Source organism: Somniosus microcephalus, chromosome 31 (assembly GCF_052327205.1).
Source record: "Somniosus microcephalus isolate GS21.2 chromosome 31, FLI_Smic_1.0, whole genome shotgun sequence".
Classification (NCBI taxonomy): Eukaryota; Metazoa; Chordata; class Chondrichthyes; order Squaliformes; family Somniosidae; genus Somniosus; species Somniosus microcephalus.
The window spans coordinates 19757952-19785531 of NC_141017.1; the positions used below are offsets into that span (position 1 = coordinate 19757952).

The following is a 27580-nucleotide window of genomic DNA, read 5'->3' on the forward strand; positions in this document are numbered from 1 at the left end:
ACTCACCTGAATAATGGCAGTTTGAAAGATTAGCCCCCGCCCACACACGCCATGAAATACCCCCCGTGACGCAGCATGCTCCCCCCGTAGGATTGGTCAACCTTCACATCACTCAATGCTAATGAGCGGATTTCCCCTGTATGATTGGCCAACCGCTAATGAGTGGAATTTTGAACGTTTTTTGTCTACTGTCTGAACAATTTTTGTCTGACCACAAAGTAAATATGCCTATGACACCCTCCTAATCATAACCTTTCTTTTGATATAACATATGTGTAGGTACGCTCTATAACTTTTGAGTGATGCCCGGACATACACACAGACACGCAGACAGACAGATCGATCCTTTTATATATATAGACTAGCTGGGGGGGCCCGGTGTTGCCAGGGCTTTTTTGGGCCACGCGGTTTACGGGGGGGGAGGAGAGAGAGGGGGGGAGGAGAGAGAGGGGGGGTGGGAGGAAGAGGGGGGGGGGAGGAGAGAGAGGGGGAGGAGAGAGAGGGGGGGGAGGAGCGGGGGAGGAGAGGGGGGGAGGAGATAGAGGGGGGGAGGAGAGAGGGGGGAGGAGAGAGAGGGGGGAGGAGAGAGAGGGCGGGGGGAGGAGAGAGAGGGGGGAGGAGAGAGGGGGGGGAGGAGAGAGAGGGGGAGAGGAGACTGCGGCCCCGAGTGCGGCCTAGTCTGAGTGCCGGATCCGCGGCCTTTCCTGGCCGCATCACTGCCACCGGCAGCCGGGGCGGGTCGCGTCGCGTCGAGCTGACTGCCTGGACGGCGCACGCCAAGCCCACAACTGGGGGCAATTCCCCTGATCAGGGCCTGTCGGGCCGGCCGGCCGGCTGGTTGACTGTCTGAAAAGACGGGCACCTCGGTGCCCTCGCCGGGCCCTGCTTCCCCCTCACTCACTCCGCAAACGGCAGACGAACGCCTTTCGCTGCAGACTCCAGGTGTCCGAATTCAGTTGGGGACGGCTCGTTGAAAGCCCCGGTTTTCCCGGTCCCGCACTCACGGCAAGAGAGAGAGGGAGAAGGAGAGAGAGAGAGGGAAGGAGAGAGAGAGAGAGGGAAGAAGAGAGGGAAGAGGAGAGAGAGAGAGAGAGAAGGAGAGAGAGAGAGAGGGAAGAAGAGAGGGAAGAGGAGAGAGAGAGAGAAAGAAGGAGAGAGTGAGGGAAGGAGATGCAGAAAAATCAAGATGGCCGAATTAACGGCAGTTTGAAAGATCAAGCCCCGCCCACAAACGCCATGAAACGCCCCCCGTGACACAGCGCGCTCCCCCCGTAGGGTTGGTCAACCTTCACGTCACTCAATGCTAATGAGCAGATTCCCCCTGTATGATTGGTCAACCATCACGTCACTCAACGCTAATTCCCCCGTAGGATTGGCCAACCGCTAATGAGCGGGCTAATGAGCGGAATTTTGAACGTTTTTTGTATAGTCCGAACAATTTTTGTCTGACCAAAAAGTAAATATGCCTAAGACGCTCCCCTAATCATAAGCTTTTTTTTTGATATGACATATGTGTAGATACGCTCTATAACTTTTGAGTGATGCCCGGACATACACACAGACAGAACGATCCTTTTTATATATATAGATGATCATATACTTTTAAAGTGTAGTCACTGTTGTAATGTAGGAAATGTGACAGCCAATTTGTGCACAGCAAGCTCCCACAAACAGTAGTGTGATGAAGACCAGATAATCTGTTTTTTAGTGATATTGATTGAGGGATAAATATTGGCCCAGGACACCGGGGATAACTCCCTTTCTCTTCTTCAAAATAGTGCCATGGGATCTTTTACATCTATTGAGAGGGCAGGTGGGGCCACAGTTTAATGCCCCATCCGAAAGATGGCACCTCCGACAGTGCAGCACTCCCTCAGTACTGCATTGGGAGTGTCAGCCGAGATTATGTGCTCAAGCTTATGGAGTGAGGCTTGAACCCCACAACCTTCTGACTCAGAGCTGAGCGTGCTGCTCACTGAGCCACGACCGAAGGGCTAGCAGTTCCTTTAATCAACTTAAACACCTCGGTCAGATCACCCCTTAATCTTCTATACCCGAGGGAATACAAGCCTAGTCTGTCCTCATAACTTAACCCTATAAGCCCCGGTATCATTCAGGTGAATCTGCGCTGCACCCCCTCCAAGGCCAATAGGAAACTCTCGATTTACCGGCACCTAAATAACCGGAAATCTCTGTTAACCGGCAAAATTCAGGAGTAGGTTCAGGTAAGTTTTACTTCATATTAGTGGCCGTTCCTGGATCTGTGGCCGGGGTTCCTGCACCTGTTGCTAAGCAACAAGGACGCTTGGACCTTGTGGCCGGGGTTCCTGCACCTGTTGCTAAGCAACAGGGAAGTCTGGCTCTGTTGCTGTGTACGGGGCTCTCGTACCTTTTACTGTACCTCTCTGTAATCCAGACTTTTTGATAAACCGGTCCTGTTGGTGCCGGATAAAAAAGAGTTTCCTGTATATCCTTCCTGAGATGCAGGGCCCAGAACTGAACTTATTACCCCTTGTTAAAGAGTTAATACAACCTCAATGTGCCCATAGTTTAGGCTTTGCTAAACCCTCTAATTTGTTGTTTCATTTCTTCAGGCACTGTTGAAGGAATCACGCTCAAGTCTGTGAGAACGCCTGATCAACGAGAGTGCGGTTTCTGTCACTGCCACGAGATGGCGCCTTAATGCACCTGTCAACCAATGGCAAGTGTGGAAATGTCTGCTCCTCTGGCCGGCAGGGCCCTTTGCCCTTTGCCCTTTGCACTTGCGGTGTGACTGAATTCCTTTAGCATTGAGGTGCATGGGGCAGTACAGCAGGCCGCAGCTTGAGAAATATTCCTGGTTCGTTTGATGTTCCCAGGCGGGATTCAACTGTGCTTGAGGGCCTGAAAGAATTGCTCGAGCTTCAATCCAGATCTCTGCTTTTCACCCCTAGAACTGCTGTGGCGTTGCCTTCGTCTTCCGTGTCAGAATAGCAGCAGCAACGCTTCGCGCCCTGCTTCTCCTGGCCCGTGGAACTGTCTCTTCCGCACCCGGATCTGGATTTCTCTGCGCAGAAGTGGGATTACTGAGTCCAGAATAGCTGGAGAATGCAACGTGGACAACCTCTGATTGCCCAGCAAACACTGAGAAAACTCTCTCTGTGCCTTTCCGGGACAAATTCACGACCCATCTGTCTTTGGTGGCATCCTACTTCACCCACTAATGCACCAGCAAATCCCTCACCATCTCAACTGCAAACCATTCATAGAAACATAGAAGATAGGAGCAGGAGTAGGCCATTCGGCCCCTCGAGCCTGCTCCGCCATTCAGTGCGATCATGGCTGATCATTCAAATTCAGTACCCGGTCCCTGCTTTCTCCCCATATCCCTTGATTCCTTTAGCCTTAAGAAATATATCTAACTCCTTCTTGAATTCGGACCGTCATAATAACAAAAGACCACTCATAGCGCCTCTATACCTCAAAACCCCTCGGTACCTCGTAATAATGAAGGACATTTGAATGGAGCCTTTGTGCATGGTCCACTGTACGTGCAGAATCTCAGAACACCACACCTGCTGTTAGCGAGTATTTGAATCGATTTTCACTGTGCGTTGCGAACCCTGAATAATCACACTGCTGCGAACCGTTTCTTTATTTTTTTCAATTAAAATATTGTACTACACGGATATTTAAACCCTCAGTTTTTAACTCAGAGGATTGTGAAACTAAGACTGGTGCAAAATCTTCTCACCTTGTTGCATTTATGTTCTGATGTTTAACTTCTCCCTCCTACCAATATCCCCCATATCTGGAGCACTGTTTGCAGTTTTGGTCTCCTTACCTAAGAAAGGATATGATAGCAAAATACTGCAGATGCTGGAAATCCTAGACACCCTAGTCCACACCTCTATCACCCCCAACAGCCCTTCCCCTTCGCCTGGCACCTTCCCGTGCAAGCGCAGGAGATGTAACACCTGCCCCTATACCTCCCCCCTTCCCACTGTCCAGGACCCCAAACACCCCTTCCAGGTGAAACACCGATTCACTTGTACTTCTTGCAATCTAGTATACTGTATTCGCTGCTCACGATGTGGTCTCCTCTACATTGGGGAGACCAAATGCAGATTGGGTGATCGCTTTGTGGAACACCTCCGTTCAGTTCATAAGGGTGACCCCGAGTTTCTGGTCGCCTGTCGTTTTAATTCACCGCTCCATTCCCACTCGGACCTCACCGTCCTTTGCCTCTTGTATTGTTCCATGGAAGCTCAACGTAAACTCGAGAAACAGCAATGTAAAATAATGGGACTCAAGGCGGATAAATCACCTGGACCTGATGGCTTACATCCTAGGGTCTTGAGGGAAGTGGCGGTAGGGATTGTGGATGCATTGGTAATAATTTTCCAAAACTCCCTGGACTCAGCAAAGCTCCCGGCAGACTGGAAAACTGCTAATGTAACACCCTTATTTAAAAAGGGCAGTAGACAGAAGGCTGGAAACTATAGACCGGTTAGCCTAACATCTGTGGTAGGTAAAATTTTGGAGTCCATTATTAAGGAGACAGTAACAGGACATTTGGTTAATCATAATTTAATAGGACAAAGTCAGCATGGTTTTATGAAGGGGAAGTCATGTTTGACAAATTTGCTGGAGTTCTTTGAGGAAGTAACATATAGGGTGGATAAAGGGGAACCAGTGAACGTAGTGTATTTAGACTTCTAAAAGGCATTTGACAAGGTGCCACACAAAAGATTATTGCTTAAAATAAAAAATCACGGGATTGGGGGTAATATTCTGGCATGGATAGAGGATTGGCTATCTAACAGAAGGCAGAGAGTTGGGATAAATGGTTCATTCTCAGACTGGCAATCAGTAACTAGTAGTGTTCCGCAGGGGTCAGTGCTGGGTCCCCAACTCTTTACAATCTATATTAACGATTTGGAGGAGGGGACCGAGTGTAACATATCAAAATTTGCAGATGATACTAAGATGGGAGGGAAAGTAGTGAGTGAGGAGGACATAAAAAACCTGCAAGGGGTCATAGACAGGCTAAGTAAGTGGGCAGAGATTTGGCAGATGGAATACAATACTGGAAAGTGTGAGGTTATGCACTTTGGCAGGAAAAATCGTAGAGCAATTTATTATCTTAATGGCAAGAAACTGGAAAGTACTGAAGTACAAAGGGATCTGGGGGTCCTGGTGCACGAAACTCAAAAGGTTAGTATGCAGGTGCAGCAAGTGATTAAGAAGGCCAATGGAATGTTGGCTTTCATTGCTAGGGGGATAGAATATAAAAATAGGGAGGTATTGCTTCAGTTGTACAAGGTATTGGTGAGACTGCACCTGGAATACTGCATACAGTTTTGGTGTCCATACTTAAGAAAAGACAGACTTGCTCTCGAGTCAGTACAAAGAAGGTTCACTTGGTTAATCCCGGGGATGAGGGGATGGACATATGAGGAGAGGTTGAGTAGATTGGGACTCTACTCATTGGAGTTCAGAAGAATGAGAGGCGATCTTATTGAAACATATAAGATTGTGAAGGGGTTGGATCGGGTGGATGCGGGGAGGATGTTCCCGGTGATGGGTGAAACTAGAACTAGGGGGCATAGTCTTAGAATAAGGGGCTGCTCTTTCAAAACTGAGATGAGGAGGAACTACTTCACTCAGAGGGTGGTAGGTCCATGGAATATGCTGCCCCAAAAAGCTGTAGAAGCTACATCATTACATAAATTTAAAACAGAAATAGACAGTTTCCTAGAAGTAAAGGGAATTAAGGGTTACGGGGAGCGGGCAGGAATTTGGACATGAGTCTAGGTTCGGATTGGTCATGGCCCTGTGGGTAGCGGAGCGGGCCCAGGGGCCGTGTAGCCTGATCCTGCTCCTGTTTCGTGTGTCTAATTCTGTTAGATTCAGGAGATGGTTCTGTGATAGTGGATTGGCGGTTAGGATCAGATCAGCCATGATCTTATTGAATGGCGGAGCAGGCTCGAGGGGCCGATTGGCCTACTCTTGCTCCTATTTCTTATGTTCTTATGTTCTTATCTTCCGATTAGGCACTTTGCAGCCTTCCGGACTCAATATCGAGTTCAATAATTTCAGATCATAACCTCGGCCTCTGTTACTTTTTTCCTTTTAATCTTTCCACCCCTTTGTTTTGGGTCCTCCTTTCCCCCCCCCGCCCCCTCCTTTCCTTTTGTTTCTCTCTCTCACCTGGCAGCTGTCCTTATCCTGCCAGTACACTTCACACCTAATCTCAGCTGCCTTTTGTCTCCACGGGCCCATTACCATCTCACCTGGCTTCAAATACCTTTTATTGTCTCCTTTTCTTCTTTTGTTCGATCGCAGCTTTGCCTTCGATCTTTTAATTTTCTTTCCAGTTTTGAAGAAGGGTTTCAACCCGAAACGTCAACTCAAATTTCTCTCCACGGATGTTGATTGACCTGCTGAGTTCTTCCAGCATTCTCTGTTGTTACTAAGAAAGGATATACTTGCCATAGAGGGAGAGCAGCGAAGGTTCACCAGACTGATTCCTGGGATGGCAGGACTGTCGTATGAGGAGAGATTGGGTCAACTAGGCCTGTATTTACTAGAGTTTAGAAGAATGAGAGGGGATCCCATTGAAACGTATAAAATTCTGACAGGGCTAGACAGACTGGATGCAGAGAGGATGTTTCCTCTGGCTGGGGGGGGGTCTAGAACGAGGGGTCACTGTCTCAGGATATGGGGTAGGACATTTAGGACTGAGATGAGGAGAAATTTCTTCACTCAGAGGGTGGTGAACCTGTGGAATTCTCTACCACAGTAGGCTGTGGAGGCCAAGTCACTGAATATATTTAAGAAGGAGATAGATAGATTTCTAGACACAAAATGCATCAAGGGATATGGGGAGAGAGTGGGTATATGGTATTGAGATAGATGATCAGCCATGACCATATTGAATGGCGGAGCAGGCTCGAAGGGCCAAATGGCCTACTCCTGCTCCTATTTTTTCTATGTTCTTTTCTATGTTTCTGTCACTCCTGAAGGTGCTGACTGTTGCAATGATCAGGTTCCTCATTCCATTCTACATTTGCGAGCCTGCACGGTGCACTTCAGTAGGGTATTTCACCATCGGGAGCAGCACAGACAAGCCTATCCTCTGCTGATGAACAGCTTGGCTAGAGGCGCAGCTAATTTTGGAGCACAAGCCTTCAACACGACAGCCGGGATGTTGTCGGGGCCCACAGCCTTTGCTGAATCGAGTGGGCTCAGCCGTTTCTTGATATCTCGTGGAGTGAACTGAATTGGCTGAAGACTGGCTTCTGTGATGGTGGGGACCTCAGGAAGAGGCCGATATGGATCATCCACTCGGCACTTCTGGCTGAAGGTGGTTGCAAACGCTTCAGCCTTGTCTTTTGCACTCACGTGCTGGGCTCCACCATCATTGAGGATGGGGATATTCATGGAGCCTCCCACTCCCGTTAGTTGTTTAATGGTCCACCACCATTCATGACTGGATGTGGCAGGACAGCAGAGCTTTGATCTGATCCGTTGATTGTGGGATTGCTTAGCTCTGTCTATAGCATGCTGCTTCCACATTTAGCATGCATGTAGTCCTGTGTTGCAGCTTCTCCAGTTTGGCACCACATTTTTAGGTACTCCTGGTGCTGCTCCTGGCATGCTCTTCTGCACTCCTTATTGAACCAGGGTTGGTCCCCTGGCTTGATGGTAATGGTAGAGTGAGGAATAGGCCAGGCCATTAGGTTACAGATTGTGGTGGAATACAATTCTGCTGCTGCTGATGGCTCACAACACCTCATGGATGCCCAGTTTTGAGCTGCTAGATCTGTTCTGAATCCATTCCATTTAGCACGATGATAATGCTACACAACACGACACAGGGTGTCCTCAGTGTGAAGACGGCACTTCATCTCCACAATGACTGTGCGGTGGCCACTACTACGCTCCTCATTGAACCTGGGTTGGTTGCTTGGCTTGACGTTAATGCTATCAATACTGTCATGGACAGACGCATCTGCGACAGGTAGATTGGTGAAGATGAGGTCAAGTAGGTTTTTCCCTTGTGTTGGTTCTCTCACCAGCTGTCGCAGGCCCAGACTGGCAGCTATATTCTTTAGGAGTCGGCCAGCTGTGGTGTTACCGAGCCACTCTTGGTGATGGACATTGAAGTCCCCCACCCAGAGTACATTCTGTGCCCTTGCTACTCTCAGTGCTTCTTCCAAGTGGTGTTCAACATGGAGGTGTACTGATTCATCAGCTGAGGGAGGCCTGTAGATGGTAATCATCAGGAGGTTTCCTTGCCTATACTTGACCTGAAGCCATGGGACTTCATGGGGTTCGGAGTCAATGTTGAGGACTCCCAGGGCCACTCCCTCCCAACTGTATCCCACTGTGCCCCCAGCCCTGGTGGGTGTGTCTGGCCAGTGGGACAGGACATACTCAGGGATGGTGATGGAGGAGTTTGGGACATTGGCTGAAAGGTATGATTCTGTGAGTATGACTATATCATAGAAACATAGAAGATAGGAGCAGGAGCAGGCCATTCGGCTCCTCGAGCCTACTCCACCATTCAATGCGATCATGGCTGATCATCCAAATTCAGTACCCTGTCCCTGCTTTCTCCCCATATCCCTTGATCCCTTTAGCCTTAAGAAATATATCCAACTCCTTCTTGAATATATTTAATGAATTGGCCTCTACTGCCTTCTGTGGTAGAGAATTCCACAGGTTCACCACTCTCTGGGTGAAGAAATTCCTCTTCATTTCTGTCCTAAATGGCTTACCCCTTATCCTTAGACTGTGACCCCTGGTTCTGGACTCCCCGACCATCGGGAACATCCTTCCTGCATCTAGTCTGTCCAGTCCTGTCAGAAATTTATAAGTTTCAATGAGATCCCCTCTCATTCTTCTAAACTCCAGCGAGTACAAGCCCAATCGACCCAATCTCTCCTCACTCGTCATTCCTGCCATCCCAGGTATCAGCCTGTTGCTTGACCAGTCTGTGGGACCCCTCTCCCAATTTTGGCTCAAGTCCTCAGATGTCAGTGAGGAGGACTTTGCAGGATCAACTGGGCTGGGTGTGCCATTTTCTTGTCCGTAGCCGATGCCGAGGTCGATTCCAGATGGTCTGTCCGATTTTATTCTTATTGTTTTACATAGTTTTTTTTTTTAGCAACTGAGTGACTTGCTAGGCCATTTCAGAGGGCAGGTAAGAGTCAACCACGTTGCTGTGGGTCTGGAGTCACATGTAGGCCAGACCAGGCAAGGAAGGCAGGTTTCTTTCCCTAAAGGACATTAGTGAACCAGATGGGTTTTAACAAGCCTGTAACTGACCTCATCTCCTCTGGAGATCTTCCCCCCATGGCCGCCAACCACATAGTTCCCCAACCCCGCACAGACCGCTTCTGCCTCCTTCCCAAGATCCACAAACAGGACTGCCCTGGTAGACCCATCGTTTCAGCCTGTTCTTGCCCCACGGAACTTATCTCTTCCTATCTCAACTCTATTTTTTCTCCCCTTGTCCAGTCTCTTCTCACCTATGTAGGATTCGCAAAATTTCCACATTTCCCCAAGGTTATTAATAAAAGGGACCCTATGGACAATTTAAAAGGGGTACTCAAAGATGGCGTCCGCACCTCGTGACCAAAAGCCTGTAAGATTTTAAAAGCTTGGACTCTGCAGCTCAGAACAAGCAGCTTTGGGAAATCGAAACTTAAAATGCATTTCTGTGAAAAGGACTTTTGTGTTTGAAGGGCCAGACAGCTAAGAAAACAATTGAATATGAATTTTTGTCAAATTGGAACAAATCAACCCAGTTAGGCCCAAGCATGAGGCCATTAGTTTGTCCACATAAATAATCGGAAACAGCTTAAGGAAGCCATCAAGGCTGGACAGGCCGATCAAAATGCATTAATGACAATACAGCCCAGACATCAGGCCATTAGGTGTGATAAACGGCCATCTAAAACCAGTTATTTTAGATTGGTATAATCATTTAACACAGCCTGTTAAAAGTGAAACAATGGACTGACCTGATTTGGCGCGCAGATAAGGGCCATCGAAAGGAGTATAACTGTAGGCCCTTAGTAGCAACCGCTCCTCTTGACTCTTGCTCTGCTCTCGACTCTGACCTCTTGTCAGGCCTTGGGCTGCTGCCGCTCGCACTCGAGCTCTGGCCTCGTGGCGGGATCTCTTCTCGCTCCCCGCATTGGTTTCTCAGCAGTCAAGGACATCCATACCGACAGCAGGGGAGGGGAACAAGACCCGAGCCCAAAGTCACCCAGGACACCCGGGCCACGAGAGAGGGCAGAGGAAACGAGGCGAGACGAACTGAGACGAAGAGTAAGGTAGACCCGACAAAGAGCAGAGAAGGGCAGCAGAAGACGTATTAATTAAGACTGAGCACCGAGTTATAAGCTGACGCTCGGGGAAGAAAATATCTGAGGACAGTGAGACTAAGTTGGTTAGTTGAACACTGCAAATGACCAGGCGTTAAACGCAGGTGTCCACGCCATAACGAATATGCTGCCGTTCTAAGAATGGGTTGGAAAATCTAAGCAGTGAAGACTGTTAATCGTCTCATTGACGCAACGTTACCGCCAACGACCGCCCGAGGGAGAAGAAGAAGAGAACCCATCGCGACGAGACAACGACGGTAGCTGAGGAGAAGAAAGGTGTGTTGCAGCAGCAGCTCCAGCACTGCGCCCTGAGACCACGTGGTGACAGAATACCCCAAAGGACAGCAGCCCAGGCCTCAAAACTCGCGATTGCTAAAACAACAGGTTTTGCTTTGGATTGGTGAGCATGAATTCCTGGCCCCTCATAGCTTAATCTAGTTAGGTATAGGGGTGGGATAAAGATAAGGGGATTGTTAAAGTAGTTGTTTTCCCTCGATGTGCCATCTGTTCCCCATTCCCTGTATAAGTATAGTTACAGTGTTATATGCCTGTAATTGTTCTCTATCAGTAATTTTCTCATAAGACTGTGTTTTTGTTCCTGTTTTAATAAAATCTTGGTTTTCTTACACCAAACCACCTGTCTACTCGAGTCTTTCTGCATCGCCGCCTATACCTAAGTCCGGTGTCTAGAACCCAGGGGTGTGGGAGCGATTCGAACCACTCACAGGCAGTCAGGGGCATAACTGACTGGGCGCACGCGCCACCCGCCACCCCCTACACCTACATTCATGACTCTTCTGACGCCCTCCTCCTCTTTTAACAGTTTCCAGTTTCCTGGCCCCAACTGTCTCCTTTTCTCTATGGACGTCCAATCCCTCTACACCACCATCCCCCACCAGGATGGCCTGAGGGCGCTCCGCTTCTTCCTTGAACGGAGGCTCAAACAGTCCCCATCCACCATCACTCTCCTCCGCCTGGCTGAACTTGTTCTCACATTGAACAATTTCTCCTTTGACTCCACTCATTTCCTCCAAATTAAGGGTGTTGCTATGGGAACCCGCATGGGCCCTAGCTATGCCTGCCTCTTCATGGGATAGGTGGAGCATTCTTTGTTCCAGTCCTACTCGGTCACCTCCCTCACCTCTTTTTCTGGTACATCAATGACTGTATCGGTGCCATTTCCTGCTCTCGCCCTGAACTGGAAAATTTTATTCACTTTACTTCTAATTTCCACCCTTTCCTCAATTTCACATGGTCCATCTCCGACTCTTATCTTCCCTTCCTTGACTTTTCCGTCTCCATTTCTATCGATAGGCTATTGACAAACATTCACTACAAGTCCACCGACTCCCACAGATACCTGGACTACACTTCCTCCCACCCCGCTTCCTGTAAGTACTCTATTCTATTCTCCCAGTTTCTCCGTCTCCGCCGCATCTGTTCTAATGATGCCACCTTCCATACCAGTGCTTCTGATATGTCTTCCTTTTTCCTCAACCGAGTATCCCCTCTAATGTGGTTGAAATGGCCCTTGACTGTGTCCGTTCCATTTCCCGCACTTCTGCTCTCACCCCTTCCCCTCCCTCCCAGAAACACGATAGGGTTCCCCTTGTCCTCACCTTTCACCCCACCAGCCGCCACATTCAACGGATCATCCTCCACCATGTCCGCCACCTCCAACGTGATCCCACCATCAAATGCATCTTTCCCTCACCTCCCCTTTCAGCATTCCGAAGGGACCGCTCCCTCCGCGACACCCTGGTCCACTCCTCAATCACCCCCAACACCCCTTCCCCTTCGCCCGGCACCTTCCCGTGCAAGCGCAGGAGATGCAACACCTTCCCTTTTACCAAGCTCCCTTCCCACTGTCCAGGGCCCCAAACACCCATTCCAGGTGAAACAGTGATTCCAGCATTTTCTGTTGTTATTTCGGATTTCCAGCATCTGCAGTATTTTGCTGTCGAAACAGTGATTTACTTGTACTTCTTGCAATTTAGTACACTGTATTCACTGCTCATGATGTGGCCTCCTCTATATTGGGGAGACCAAACGCAGATTGGGCGACCGCTTTGCGGAACACCTCCATTCAGCCCGTAAGGGTGACCCCGAGCTTCCGGTCGCCTGTCACTTTAATTCTCCGCTCCACTCCCACTCTGATCTCTCTGTCCTTGGCCTCTTACACTGTTCCAATGAAGCTCAACGTAAGCTCGAGGAACAGCACCTCATCTTTCGATTAGGCACTTTACAGCCTTCTGGACTCAACATTGAGTTCAACAATTTCAGACCATAACCCCTGCCCCCATTTTTCAGGCTGTTGATGATTCTGCCATCCCCATTTGCAACATTTAATCTCTCCTGCCTCATACCCTGGCACAGACTATTCCTTCAATTCCTTCCTCCCCCCGCCCCCTACTTTCCCTGCCTCTGCACCTGCTTATAACCTGTTACATCGCTAATTGTAGTGTATGTAACTGTTCTACCTTTAAGAGAACTATTGTATGTAACCGTCCCCCTTTAAGAGAACTATTTTAGGTGTGGCACTATTTGATCTTGGCTGCTGTATACTGTAATACCGACGGTGACCACACCGGTATATAAGTGCTGTGTCAGGATTTATTGGGCAGATTCGCCCTGACCCTCGAATAGTAAAGTCCTGTTAAAGTTACTCTTGTAGTCTGTGTATTAATTCGTCATAATACCTACAGACTTTACAGTGGCGACGAGTTCGATCTTACCCTGCGGCAACAATACTTCCGAAGCAGTTAACGAGCGTCGAGAAGAGGCACCCGCCCTCGTTGTTCTGCTGAGAGAAAACTCGAGTCTGCAGAGCAAGGAAGAAGGAAGAATTCAGACACGAACCCTTCCATCAGCAACAGGCACTGATTGTCCCTTCTGCCACGGTGGTGAGTGAGCCGATCAGCACGAGAAGCAAGTCGGCCACGGTGACTGTGAGTAAAGGGAAAATAAAAAAAATAAACGGAGGATAAGGGCGGTGAACTCGACCACGGTCGGGGGAAAGGAGCCGGACAGAAGTCGGGCCCAGAGGCGCTGAGACTGGGGCAGCGTGGAGCACGGAAGCCGCGGTACAAGCGGGCTGGGAGACGCAACGGCGTCGTGAGACAGCTAGACCGCGACCGGCGAAAAAGCCCGGGCAGCTACCGAGGCCACGAGGCGCTGCGACCGGGATCGTAAGGCGCGGGAAGATATAAAAATAAATAAACCGCGGTGAACTCAGCCGCAGCCGGGGAGGAAAGCACCGGACTGCGAGAGGGCTGGGAGGCGCGATTGGAGTGAAAAAGGCCGGGCAGCGACCAAGGCCACGAAGCGCTGCGACCGGGATCGTAAGGCGCGGGAAGATATAAAAATAAATAAATCGCGGAGAACTCAGCCGCAGCCAGGGAGGAAAGCACCGGACTGCGAGAGGGCTGGGAGGCGCGATTGGAAGCCGCTGAGGGAGAGACAGAGCCCGAGCGAGCGGGAGAAACAGAGCCCGAGCGAGGGAGACTGAGCGAGATCCAGCCCGCGGCTGGAACTGTTCGCCGTCAACGGGTTGTCCCCAGCGCCAGTTGCCCTGCCGAGAAAAGGGAACAAAGAACGCACTAAAGCCGACGCGCAGGCTGCGAACCCCGAAAGCCAGCGGTCGTCGCCCGAGGGAAAAAGCTTACCCTCCCGCCAGGAGAAGACAAGCGCGGGAAACCGCCATTTTGCCAGTAGGCGGGGAAGAAGACAAGCGCGGGAAACCGCCATTTTGCCAGTAGGCGGGGAAGAAGACAAGCGCGGGAAACCGCCATTTTGGAAAAAAAAAAGTTAACGAACAAATTCGTCGTTGTTTCGCAGAAAGATAGTGAGAGATAGTGAAGATGCCTAAGCATGGTAACATCAACAACTTCGATTCCGAGGTGGAAGATTGGGCCACGTACGTAGAACGTATTGAGATATATTGTGAGGCCAATAAAATAGCAGATGATGATAAAGCTCTCACCTTATTAAACGCAATGGGGGCCAAGACATACGGGCTATTGAAGCATCTTCTATCACCAGCTAAACCGGCGGATCAGACTTTCGCTAATATTGTTACTGCCCTGAAGGATCATTTGAACCCCACACCACTGATGTTGGCGGAACGATTCAAATTCTATGCGAGAACACAACGGAAAGAGGAAAGCAACGCGGAATACTTGGTCGAACTGCGTAGACTAGCGAAATACTGCCAGTTTGGGGAAAATCTGACAGAGGCATTGAGAGACAAGTTCGTGTGTGGGTTGTCGAAGGAAGGAACACAAAAGCGTCTGCTCGAAGAAAACGATCTTACACTTGATAGGGCTGTCCTTATTGCAGCATCGCATGAAGCCGCAGCGAGAGGCACAGCGGAAATGCAGCTGAAGGCAGCGGTACTCAGTGTGGATCAAATTACTTCGGGTACATCGAAATGTTATCGTTGTGGGAAGACAACACACGACCAGAACCAATGCTGGTTTAAAAACCAGGAATGTAGAAAATGTGGCAAGCTTGGTCACATAGCTAAGGTATGCCGGTCAGGGAAGAAGACCAACAACAACAAAAAAAAGTCACCACAGGAAAAGTACAACAAGGTACACAAGGTGGCTGAGAAGAGTTCAGATGAACAGAATTCGGATTCAGACCCAAACGGCCAGGAACTGGGTAGTCTGAGAATTCACAAGGTGAGTAAAGAAACTGACCTACAAACTATATGGGTCATGCTAAAAATAGCTGGAGTCCGAGTGAAAATGGAATTGGACACAGGATCAGCCCTATCAGTCATAAATCGAAAGGATTACAACCGGCTATTCTCACATATACCCTTGAGAGATACTAAGTTTGTATTGCAGACATATACGGGGCATAAAGTATACCCCATGGGAAAGATAAGAGTCAAGGTGAGAGACAGGGGCAAAGAACACCCAGGAATGGATTTATATGTACTACCTGAGGGAGGACCACCACTTCTAGGACGGGAGTGGATCAAGAAAATAAACATGGAATGGCACTACCTAAAAGCAATAACGAGTGAGGACTCGGTGCAGCCAATCAGCTCAGACTCTGAAACGGATGACGATAAGACCAGCCCAAGTACGAAAGCCAATGGACTTGCTGACTAAGGTTGGAAAAACGAAGGCGTGCATAAATGCTTATGCTTCAGAGGAGAACAAAGTTGCAGAACAGAATTCCACTGAACAACAACATAGTTTGACAGCGAATTCTGAGTCTGTCCAGGTTACAGACATATACATTACTGAGGAACACCGAGCTCGAACTCAACTCCATTGCAAATTACGACAGCAATTAGAACAATTGAGTTGCCGTCTCGAGCAAGAGATGAAAGCAATGCAAAAGTTCTTGGACACCGAATGGGAGAATCTGGAAAGACAACAGAAGCAGCTGAGGGAGAAAAGGGAGCAGGAGCACACAAACCGTCTGCGCGAGGAGGCCAAACAAATCAGAGCTGATTCGGGTTCTGAAGGTGCGTACTCTAATCTGGTGGAACATGATGTTCAGCAACTGAAGGCGCTTGTTAGCAGGTTGCAGGCAGAAAAGGCTGAGTTGGTCGACATGACTTCCGAGCTCCTACTGAAGTTGGATGCAGCATCACCGGACGATTCAATTGTGGAAATTCGAATGGTGGAGGCTGCGGATGATGGCGAAGTAGAAACAGCAAAGGAGCCCCAGGGCAAGGTTATAAACAGCCCTGCAGCTAATGGGAAACGGATGATGGCAGAAGAATTAACAGTCAGCCAACTCCTTCATATGCTGAGGGACAAGACTCTAAAATGGAAAAAACTGGAACACGAGCCTCAATCTTCAAAGAAAAGGGGTTCGGAGCTCTCAAAAGTTATTGAAATAGCTGAGGTGGCAACACAGACTGAGAAGACTGCAGCAGAGCAGCCCTTGGATGCCAAAAGTACGTTGACTCGCGTCAATGTAGAACAACGGAATGCTGAAACAGCTACTTCAGTAGAAGGATTGAATAGTCCGATCAATCAATCTCCGAATGAAGTTGAAGTATTGAAATCACAAATGAGGTCATTAGTAAAAGACTTGCAGGAAGCCCAGGAAAAGCGGGATGAAGCTGAACGCATGAAAAAGTCTCTTCAGGAAAGATGTCTGGATTTGGAACAAAAGTTGGCTAACGTCCAGCTGGGTAAGGAGGAAATAGAAAACCCTCTCGCTGGTCTAGCTCAGGACGACACCGAATATTACCATGACCTGTTGAGGGACACTGAATATTACGATGACCTGGTCTGCCCAGCTTGTGCTGAAAACTCCCAAAGTGCCGAAACCATGATGAATCACCTAAAGTCTAAGGAACATCGGGAGATGGTGGCGCTACTATGGGAAAAGGAGGATGAGAGGGAGGAACTGTGCATGCAGCTGGCAGCTGACAGTGGAGCCCAGAGAGTCTCCAGGAAGCAGAAAAGGAAAAGACGAAGCAGAAGACGATGACCATCTGAACCATTATCACCTCTACCAGATCACGCACGTGGTCCCTCCGAACGGAGCCAAATCAGTTGGGAAGTAGAGAAACTTCCCAAGGCAATCTAGCTGTTTGTAAAAGTCAACAATGCTGGTTCAGAAGTGACGGAAGTTCAAGCTGTTAAGTTAGGGAAGGACTATTGGATGAGTCACTCCAGCAACGTGAACCGACTACACCACAAGGAACTGCTACACCACGGAGGCGTTGTCCGGACCGAGTCAAGAAGCACAGGAGACGCCTCCACAGAGACTGAATCTGTGAACTGTTTCCCGCAGAGACTGAATCTGTGAACTGTTTTCCGCAGAGACTAAATCTGTGAACTGTTTTCCGCAGAGACTATATCTGTGAACTGTTTTTACATGAAGTGAATATATGTTATGTTTAATGGGGAATAAGTATGTTGTAAGCTAAAAAGGGAGGATTGTAGTGTATGTAACTGTTCTACCTTTAAGAGAACTATTGTATGTAACCGTCCCCCTTTAAGAGAACTATTTTAGGTGTGGCACTATTTGATCTTGGCTGCTGTATACTGTAATACCGACGGTGACCACACCGGTATATAAGTGCTGTGTCAGGATTTATTGGGCAGATTCGCCCTGACCCTCGAATAGTAAAGTCCTGTTAAAGTTACTCTTGTAGTCTGTGTATTAATTCGTCATAATACCTACAGACTTTACACTAACCTTTTCCAGTTCTGGTGAAGGGTCACAGAACTGAAACGTTCACTCTGTTTCTCTCTCTGCAGATGCTGCCTGGCCTGCTGAGTGTTTCCAGCATTTTCTGTTGTTATTTCGGGTTTTAACAGCAGTCCGATAGTTTCGTGGTCACCATTACTGACGCTAGCTTTTAATTCCAGATTTATTTAATTAACTGAATTAAAATTCCCCAGCTGCCGTGGTGGGATTTGAACTCACGATTTGAACTAAGCGTCAGAACAGATAGAAGGGTTGAGAGTGAGAGAGAGAGAGAGAGAAACAACGTTACTCACACAGTTTGGGACACGAATACTGTGGGCGAGTTGTCAAGTTTTGGGGTATGAGGGATATTGTCGACTGACACTGGTGGCTGCAGTCGTGGGCAACCTGGTCAGTTGTCAGTTAAAGTCAGACATCTAGCCATCGCTGAATTGACCTCTCACTGGTGTTAGTACGTTGGTGGTTGCTTATGATCACCTGAGCTTAAAGTAAATGATTTTAGATGCTTGCTTGTAATAAGTAAATGAATTGAGTACAGTTTGTATAAATATTTACTAGTAACCTCTTGTTGATTCTTAAGTAAAGAATAGTTTACCCTGAAATAGAAACATAGAAACATAGAAACATAGAAGATAGGAGCAGGAGTAGGCCATTCAGCCCCTCGAGCCTGCTCCGCCATTTAATGAGATCGTGGCTGATCATCCAAATTCAGTACCCTGTCCCTGCTTTCTCCCCATATCCCTTGATCTCCTTAGCCTTAAGAAATATATCTAACTCCTTCTTGAATATATTAAATCAATTGGCCTCTACTGCCTTCTGTGGTAGAGAATTCCACAGGTTCACCACTCTCTGGGTGAAAAAATTCCTCCTCATCTCTGTCCTAAAAAGTCTACCCCTTACCCTTAGACTGTGACCCCTGGTTCTGGACTCCCCCGCCATCAGGAACAGCCTTCCTGCATCTAGTCTGTCTAGTCCTGTTAGAATTTTATAAGTTTCAATGAGATCCCCTCTCATTCTTATAAACTCTAGCGAATATCAGCCTAATCGACCCAATCTTTCTTCATACGTCCTTCCTGCCATCCCAGGTATCAATCTGGTGAATCTTCGCTGCACTCCCTCCATGGCATGAACATCCTTCCTCAGATAAGGTGACCAAAACTGCACACAATACTCAAGGTGTGGTCTCACCAAGGCCCTGTACAACTGCAGCAAGACATCCTTGCTCCTGTACTCGAATCCTCTCGCTATGAAGGCCAGCATACGATTTGCCTTCTTAACCGCCTGCTGCACCTGCATGCTTACCTTCAGCGGCTGGTGCACAAGGACACCCAGGTCTCGTTGCACATCCCCTTCTCCCAATCTATTGCCGTTCAGATAATAAGCTGCCTTCCTGTTTTTGCCACCAAAGTGGATAACCTCGCATTTATCCACATTATACTGCATCTGCCCAATTGCTCAACCTGTCCAAATCATACTGGAGTTTCTCTGCATCCTCCTCACAGCACACATACCCATCCAGCTTTGTGTTGTCTGCAAACTTGGAGATATTACATCTAGATCCCTCGTCTAAATCTTTGTCTTGAGTTGTCTTTTCCATGGGTCTGAACTCTAAGAACTGTCAGACAATCTGAACGTCTTACAGATTCTGGCGCCCGAACAGGGACCCATTCGGAACAAACAATGGCAAAGATGATCGAATTGTTAGTCACTAATTATGTGACGGGGAAGTTGCTGCTTCGAGAGGGGTGGGTACAGGTCATTATAGACGGTGACGATCCAGTATTGGAGGCTGTACAAAGGGTCCATGTGTCAGCAAAGGTCAAGGAAATACGTTTGTTTATTGGCCTATCAGAGGCAGATTAAATCTGATGAAAGGGTGAAGATCAAGTTAAGGAAAGAAACAGAAGAAGAAAGGGGATGTAGAAACAGGCTCGAGGAAAAGTTAGAACAGGAGGAGAGGTGGTGTAATAAAGAACAACAACTCGAGAGCCAGTGTATAAATAATCAGAATCAGTGCGATGCCTTGTCAAAAGAATTATCCAAACAGAGACATCGGTCAGAGCAGGCAGAAAAGATCAATGAGGACCTGAAGGTTGTGTTTAGGGACACCCAGAAACAGGCTCTCGAGGCGTCGTGGGGACCACACTGATTGCAATAAGCGTGAAGAGTGGGAGGTAAAGAGGAAGAAAGACCTAAGTTGCAATCTGAAAGCTCAGCAAAGGAAGGAAAAAAACAGGGTTTTGGGAAGCCAGGAAATTCTGCTGAGACGACAATTTAAAAGAAGGAAAAAAAAGAGAAACTTAAAAGTTTTACCGACACGGAAGCATCTGTGCCGAGACAAATAAAACACAAGGTTTGCTGAGTGAAAGGAACCTTTAAAGGATGCTGGAATTTCAGTTTGTGTGAAAGTGTGTGTTAAAGTGTGGAAGTTTTCCTGATGATGAATTTTAAGAAGTTACAGTATTCCTTTTGTCGGAAAGTCTGTTTCTGAAAGAAAGTGTTGTAAGGTTCGCAAAATTTCGGAAAATCTCGACAGCCCCCGAAGATTATTTGATTAAAGAAAACCTGGTTGGAATGTACCTTAAAAACCCAGGGCATCAAAGATGGCTGTCAGGCCTCATGGTAAAAGAGAAAGACAGCCTCTCTGAATATCTCCCATCACTGGCTGTCAATAGGATTGGAAAAAATACCAGCCTGTGTGAATATGTTGAAGTACTTAAACTGTCAATCAACTGCGGTTTGGGAAGTTTTCAATACGGAACAAAGGACTTTGTTTACACGAACTCTCTACAATGTTGACTCAAGGGCTTAAGTACTTAAACCTGTCAATCAATTGCGGTTGGACTGCAACCACAAAACAAAGGATTGTTGACACTTGTTCTCAAGCACTGTTTACTGAACACTTAAGGATTTGTTTGTCCAGCACTCGAGAAATCAGTGGGACATTTTAAAACTGGTCAGCTTCATTCAAACCAGTTAAACAAATGGGAAATGCATTCAAACCCATTACAGTCAATGGGGACAGATCGGTCCCTTTTGTAGAGCCCAGATACATCCAGATTTGGGCGCAAAGATAACGGCTCCCAATGGGGCATAAAGATAGACCCTCAGGAAGCCATTCCCTCTCTCTCTACCGCCTCACCTCCGTGCCCTGCCTACAAGAGGAACAGCTCAGCAGCCCACCCAAAGAAGTGGAATACCAGCAGTTACTTTGAATTAGTGGGGTATCTCTACTTCGGGGCAGGCGTTTACTGGTGAGCATAAACTTTTTGGCCCATTACAAGGCAACCTAGATAAGGGGTGGGAATTAAAGGGGAATCTTGTTAAATTGTAATTTTAGTCAATTTTCCCTCGATGTGTCCGTTTTCTCTGTTCCCCATTAAGTAAAAGTGTGCAAGTGTGCTGTATTCATAATTATTTTCACTGTATAGCAATTTATTCTTTATTTCAATAAAATACTAGTCTTCTTTGCACCCAACCACGAGTCTCGTTTTGTCTATATCGTTACTGAAATAAGTCCGGCGGTCAGAACCAGAAAGGGAAGCGATTCGAAACCGCACGGGGCCTGGAGCAGCTCAGATACGCCTGACTGGCCAGACAATAACCCCAAAACCAAAACCCCCTTTCTACAGTGTCTGTTCTGTTTGTTTTAGCTCCACCCACTTTTCTGTGCATGGAGCTAAAGCCGTTTAACCCTTTGTTGGACGATGGAAGTTTTAAGAGTGTCGATGTATTAAATGTGTTCATTTCAATTTAAGATTGCGCACCTAGAAGTGGGAGAAACTTTGTGATTTGCATTTTTTAAGTTAAATATACTGCTGTGGATATATTTTGACTGGGACAGCTTGTACAGCAAACTGTAAATCAGAGGTAGTTTGTTTTACAATAGATAAGCTTCAGCCTTGAAGTTACAGTGCCATGGTTTTTAATCGTGTCTGGTAGAAAATGAATTTGGACTTTTTGAAAGTATTTTGTTTTCATTGGATTACAAAAATAGCTATTGGCCCAGAAATTTGGGTCGGGGACTTCCCGCGGGTACAAGCCTCCGACCTGCACTTACCTAGCGCGCCGGCCGTTGAGCTGTGGGCCCGCGTGGGATTCCGATCCTGGGCCTCCTCCAACTGCCGGCGTGCAGTGTTTGAGTACCCCGTGCGTACTCACCTGTGGGGACCCGAATTTCTGGGCCAATGTTTGATTTTATATTAAATCAATTTGAACGTTTACAAAGCTCTGTCTCCTTAATTTGGTTACTGCGAGTCCGAGACACCCACTTTCTAAGTTTTTCGCAAGTAGACTATGGTGAAATAAGGAAAAGAGAAAAGTAAAAGTTCCGTCCCTTTTCTACTTTCAGTGTAGTGATGTCTGAAAAAAACTTGTATGAAGCTTCTCCCTTTCTTTTTAAGCGGTACTGGTTAGTTTGAGATATTGGTTTGAATTGAATTGAAGTTTTTGAGTTTAATTAACCTGTTTAAACCAGACTTTTATTGTGGCCACGGTGAAATTCTGGTTGGTGTAAATTGTGTGAAAGCCTCTAGTTCCGGACATGAGGAAATCACATCAACAATTGGTATTTTTTTTAATTTCTGACCAATTTCAAGTATGTGTGACCAGGAAAAATAATAGAAATGCTATTGTTGTGTGTGGAGTGTGTAATGATCAATAACATGTCATTCTATAGTGGACACTAGGTGGAGCCATAGAGCTGTGTAGAGCTGTATATAAGACTACACTGCCCAGCTGTATATATATTAAGACTACATTACCCATGAGGCACTAGGCTACCCACAAGGCAGCAGTCAAGATGGAAGCCTCTACAGATACAGTACCTAGTCCACATGTGCTCAATAAAGTAACTAGCAAAAGCTAGCTGTGTTCATAATAAGAATGTCTATTTATTAATGAACATAACATGGTACCAGGGTGGTGAAGATCTGCTGAAAATTGTGAAAAGCGACAAGGAGAATTTGAAGCCACCAGAGCGTTTGAAACTCACAGAAAAAATCGACTACAATTGGCAGACTTTTAAACAGCAATTCGAACTCTACATTGCAGCCATCGGATTCGGTACGAAGCCAGACGCAAGGAAGATAGCATTGCTGCTTACGGTTGCAGGCCCACAGGCGATAGAGGTATTTAATACATTTGTATTTAATCCAGCGGAGAACAGAGACAAATTAGATGATGCGCTACAGAAATTTGATGCACATTGTTCTCCCAAAAAGAATGAGACGTATGAAAGATACATCTTCCGTTCTCGGACACAGCAACAAAATGAGACTTTTGATAGCTTTATAACTGATCTGAAACTGAAAGCACAGACATGTAATTTCTCTGAGCTCAAAGCATCCATGATTCGTGACCAGATTGTGTTTGGTATTCATGATATAAAAGTCAGGGAACGTCTGTTGAGAGAAACCAAACTAAATTTGGAAAATGCGGTGAAAATATGCCAAGCCAGCGAGCTAGCTCGAAAGCACGCGCAGACTTTCAGTGAAATCAATAATGATGCGATTGTAATGAGTGATAATGCTGCTGTTGGTGCTGTGTCCTATAAGGGGAAGAAACGTGGGCAGAACAGAAATGAAAAGCAATCGGAGGATGACATTTTTAATTGTAAACGCTGTGGTTACAAACACCAGTTAAGACAATGCCCAGCGTTTGGAAAAATGTGCACAAAGTGTAATGGAAAGAATCACTTTGCCAAAAAATGCTTTTCAAAAGTACAAACTAAGAAAGGGCAACGAGTTAATGTAATTGAGGACACTGATTTAAGTGAGACATTTTTTGTAGGAATGGTGTCATGTGACAATATCAAAAAGGATACAGAAAATGTGCAGCCCTCAGAAATGGACAATGCTGAACATAAAGTTAATGCAGTAAAAGAGGACAAATGGATGATCCCACTGCAGGTAAATGGAGCATTAGTTACCTTGAAACTAGACACTGGGGCAAAAGCAAACTTAATCAGTATGAGTGACATTAACAATATGAAAGAAAAGCCCAAAATACAGAAAAAGTCAGTACTACTGAAGGACTATAATGGACAGAAAATAGATAGCTTAGGTGTATGCAGACTTAAAGTGACAGTCAAAGACAAAGTGCATCATCTCATGTTTTCTGTTGTGGCTGAAAGGCTTGATTCACTACTGGGTGACAAAGCTTGTGAGGACTTAGAACTGGTCAAAACAGTCTACCGTATAAACTGTGCCATAAGCAGACCAGATGATTCGGTGGATTCTGTAGTGAATAATTTCCAGGATGTGTTCAAAGGATTTGGAGTTCTACCATTCACTTACAAGATCCAGCTAAAGCAGGATGCTCAGCCAGTGGTACATGCTCCACGAAGAGTTCCAGCACCCCTGCGTGACCAGCTCAAGAATGAACTGAACAGAATGACCACACTAGGAGTCATCAGGAAAGTCGAAGAGCCAACAGACTGGGTTAACTCCATGGTATGTGTAAAGAAAAAGAACAATGGTCTAAGAATATGCATGGATCCAAAGGATTTAAATGCAAACATAAAACGTGAACACTACCAGATTCCCAAGTGAGAAGAAATCACCAGTGAAATGTCAGGTGCCAGATACTTTACAAAGCTCGATGCCTCACAAGGATTTTGGCAACTAAAACTGGATGAAGAGAGAACCAAATACTGTACCTTCAACACACCATTTGGCAGGTATTGTTTCCTCAGAATGCCTTTCGGGATAATATCTGCATCTGAAATCTTTCATAGAGCGATGGAACACATAATTGAAGGTCTGGAAGGAGTTCGGGTCTATGTTGATGACATCATCATCTGGGGCTCCACACTGAAAGAACACAATGAGAGACTGACTAAAGTGCTACAGAGCATACGCCGGAATGGACTGAAGCTCAACAAAGCCAAGTGTCAGTTTGGCGTCCAGGAAGTCACTTACCTAGGAGATAATCTATCTGGTAAAGGAATAGAGCCAGATATGGAAAAAGTAAACGCCATACTCAAATTACCCCGACCCACTGACAAAAAAGGAGTGCTACGCATCATGGGGATGATAAACTTCATTGGAAAGTTCATTCCTAACTTGTCAGCCAAGACAGCCTGTCTGCGAGACCTGCTACATAAAACAAATGAGTTCGCATGGACAGAAAGACATGAACAAGAGTGGATAAACCTCAAAACAGTGCTGACAACCACACCTGTACTCACCTTCTTTGACCCAACCAAAAGAATCAAAGTGTCAACGGATGCATCAAAAGATGGCCTAAGTGCGGTCTTGCTACAAGCAGAGGGTGAAGATTGGAAGCCTGTTGCCTGTGCCTCCAGGTCTATGACTGATACTGAGTGTCGATACGCCCAGATTGAAAAGGAATGTCTAGGCTTGGTAGTTGGACTAGAAAAGTTTCATGGCTACATATATGGACTTCCCACCTTCACAGTTGAGACCTGAATGAGATGTCTCCAAGGATTCAACGACTCATGATGAAGCTGCAAAGATATGACTTTGAACTGATCTACACACCAGGCAAATACATAGTGTTAGCAGGTGTACTATCCTGAGCACCCACAATGAGTCATGTGAGCTCTACTGAAGAAGACGTGGATGTTCATGTGAGTATGGTCACTGCTGCGCTGCCCGTGTCAGACACAAAATCAAAGCAAATAGCAGAAGAAACAGTAAAAGAAAAAGTATTACAAACAGTAATAGAGAACATTCATCATGGTTGGCCAAAAGGTTCCTGTCCAAAATATTTTCACATAAGGTCAGAATTGAGTGTCGCAAGTGGACTATTACTAAAACAGAACAGAATAGTCATTCCACAGGCTCTGCGTCAAGACATGCTCAAAAGGATTCATGAGGGACACCTCGGAATTGAAAAATGCAAAAGGAGAGCAAGAGACACTGTTTATTGGCCTGGCATAAATAAGGACATTGAGAACATGATAGGCAAATGTGAGACATGTCAGAAACACCAAAACAAACAAGCAAAGGAACCAATGATAGTAGCTGACATACCAACAGCAGCATGGCAAAAGGTTGGTATGGACCTTTTTCATTTAAATGGTAAAGACTATCTAATAGTGATTGACTACTATTCTAACTATCCTGAGATGGCGCTGCTCTCAAGCACCACAGCAAGCAGTGTCATAATGCATGTGAAATCCATCTTCGCCAGACATGGAATTCCCAGGATTGCCGTTAGCGACAATGGTCTGTGCTTCAACTGTAAGGAGTGGCAACAGTTTGCAGCACATTATGACTTTCAGCACATCACATCCAGTCCTTTGTATGCTCAGTCAAATGGTAAGGCAGAGAAAGGTGTTCAAGTTCTCAAGCAGCTACTGAAGAAAGCGACAGAAAGCAAGTCTGATCCTTATCTCGCTCTGCTGAGCTACCGAGCCTTAACTTTAGACTGTGGTTCTTCACCTGCTGAACTACTAATGGGTCGCAAGTTGCGCACCACGCTACCCTGCTGTGCAAAAGAACAGCAAAGTGAGGAACTGAGACAGAGACTTCAACTGTTAAAGCTGAAACAGAAATCATACTATGACAAGTCATCCAAAACTCTAAAACCATTGACAAAGGATGATGTTGTCAGGATTGAGGATCCAGATGCATGGAACAGGAAAGCTACAGTTCTTGAGGAAGTAGGACCAAGGTCATACACTGTTAGAACTGAGGAAGGACAGATTCTCAGGAGGAACCGCCGTTCCCTCCTAAAAACACAAGAGACTATTCAAGACCAGATTGATGACAATGCCGCAACTGCATCTTGTCATTCACCACCAGAACAATCTCATGAAGACACATCAGACTTACCCGTGTTGAGAAGATCCACACGTGAAGTAAAAGAGCCTGATAGACTTAATCTTTGAGTACAATGTAAAGCTTTGAAAATGTGTTGACTGTTTTGAAAATGTTTATGTTTATAGAGCACTAACAAAAGTGTTACTGATATTATCTTTATTGTTTTCCTGAAAGTTGATTGATATTGATTTTTTTAAACTTCAAAGAAAGGGGGATGTAATGATCAATAACATGTCATTCTATAGTGGACACTAGGTGGAGCCGTAGAGCTGTGTAGAGCTGTATATAAGACTACACTACCCAGCTGTATATATATTAAGACTACATTACCCATGAGGCACTAGGCTACCCACAAGGCAGCAGTCAAGATGGAAGCCTCTACAGATACAGTACCTAGTCCACAAGTGCTCAATAAAGTAACTAGCAAAAGCTAGCTGTGTTCATAATAAGAATGTCTATTTATTAATGAACATAACAGAGTGGTTTTACAAAATGTTTGTTAACAGTGTTACTCACTTTAAAGGCACAAAAATTTTGTTTTAAATTTACCCGAGAGCTGTGAGAAGCTGTGTGACACAAGTTGACATTGATTGATGTTATCTGGGTTTGTCTTCTTTTGAAAAAAATTTAACCAACTATTAAATTGTGAAAACCGCCAGCCTTTTTCGATCGGGAAAGTTTTTTTTAAATTACGTGAAGTGACACAATTGCGTGCGCCTGATATATTTGCTCCACCTTCTGACAAACCTGAAAATTAGTTAACCCTTTCCACTGACAGTTTTTTTTAAATTCACCACACAACATCTTTTTTATTTCTGAATGAAATTTAAAGATATTGGACATTATTAAATTTAAGTTTCGTAATTTTAAGTGAATATTTCCCCACATTGACAGAAGGGAACCAGGAATTGATGAATTAACCCATTGGACTCATAGGAAATCCACAATGGATTGTCTGTTTTTTTCTTTTAAGCAGGGGGTCAGATGAGTGTTGATGGTGCAAGATTACCAGGTGGGTAGAGGTCGTCTCATGTAAGTTGGTCACAGCCTCATGGACGGCCAAGACATTTAATTTAATGTTTTAGTGTCTTTTTGGGGTGATCTCCATTCATATATTTGATGGTTCTATCTGTCAAAAGTATGAAGGGACGTTCCCTTCTGACGCCAGTTCTGACGAAGGGTCACCAACCTGAAACGTTAACTCTGTTTCTCTCTCCACAGAAG

At 46.2% G+C, this 27580-nt stretch overlaps 1 protein-coding gene across 2 annotated transcripts in view; it reads left to right on the forward strand.

Annotated features, from left to right (window-relative positions):
* LOC147097607 (adhesion G protein-coupled receptor E3-like) overlaps positions 1-3670 on the forward strand; it is a 113146-nt gene extending 109476 nt beyond the window's left edge. For both annotated transcript variants that reach the window (XM_085971578.1, XM_085971577.1), the window contains one exon: positions 2595-3670. The gene's annotated coding sequence lies outside the window, so the exon portion shown is untranslated. The remainder of the gene's footprint in view (positions 1-2594) is intronic.
* The last annotated feature ends 23910 nt before the right edge of the window (positions 3671-27580 follow it).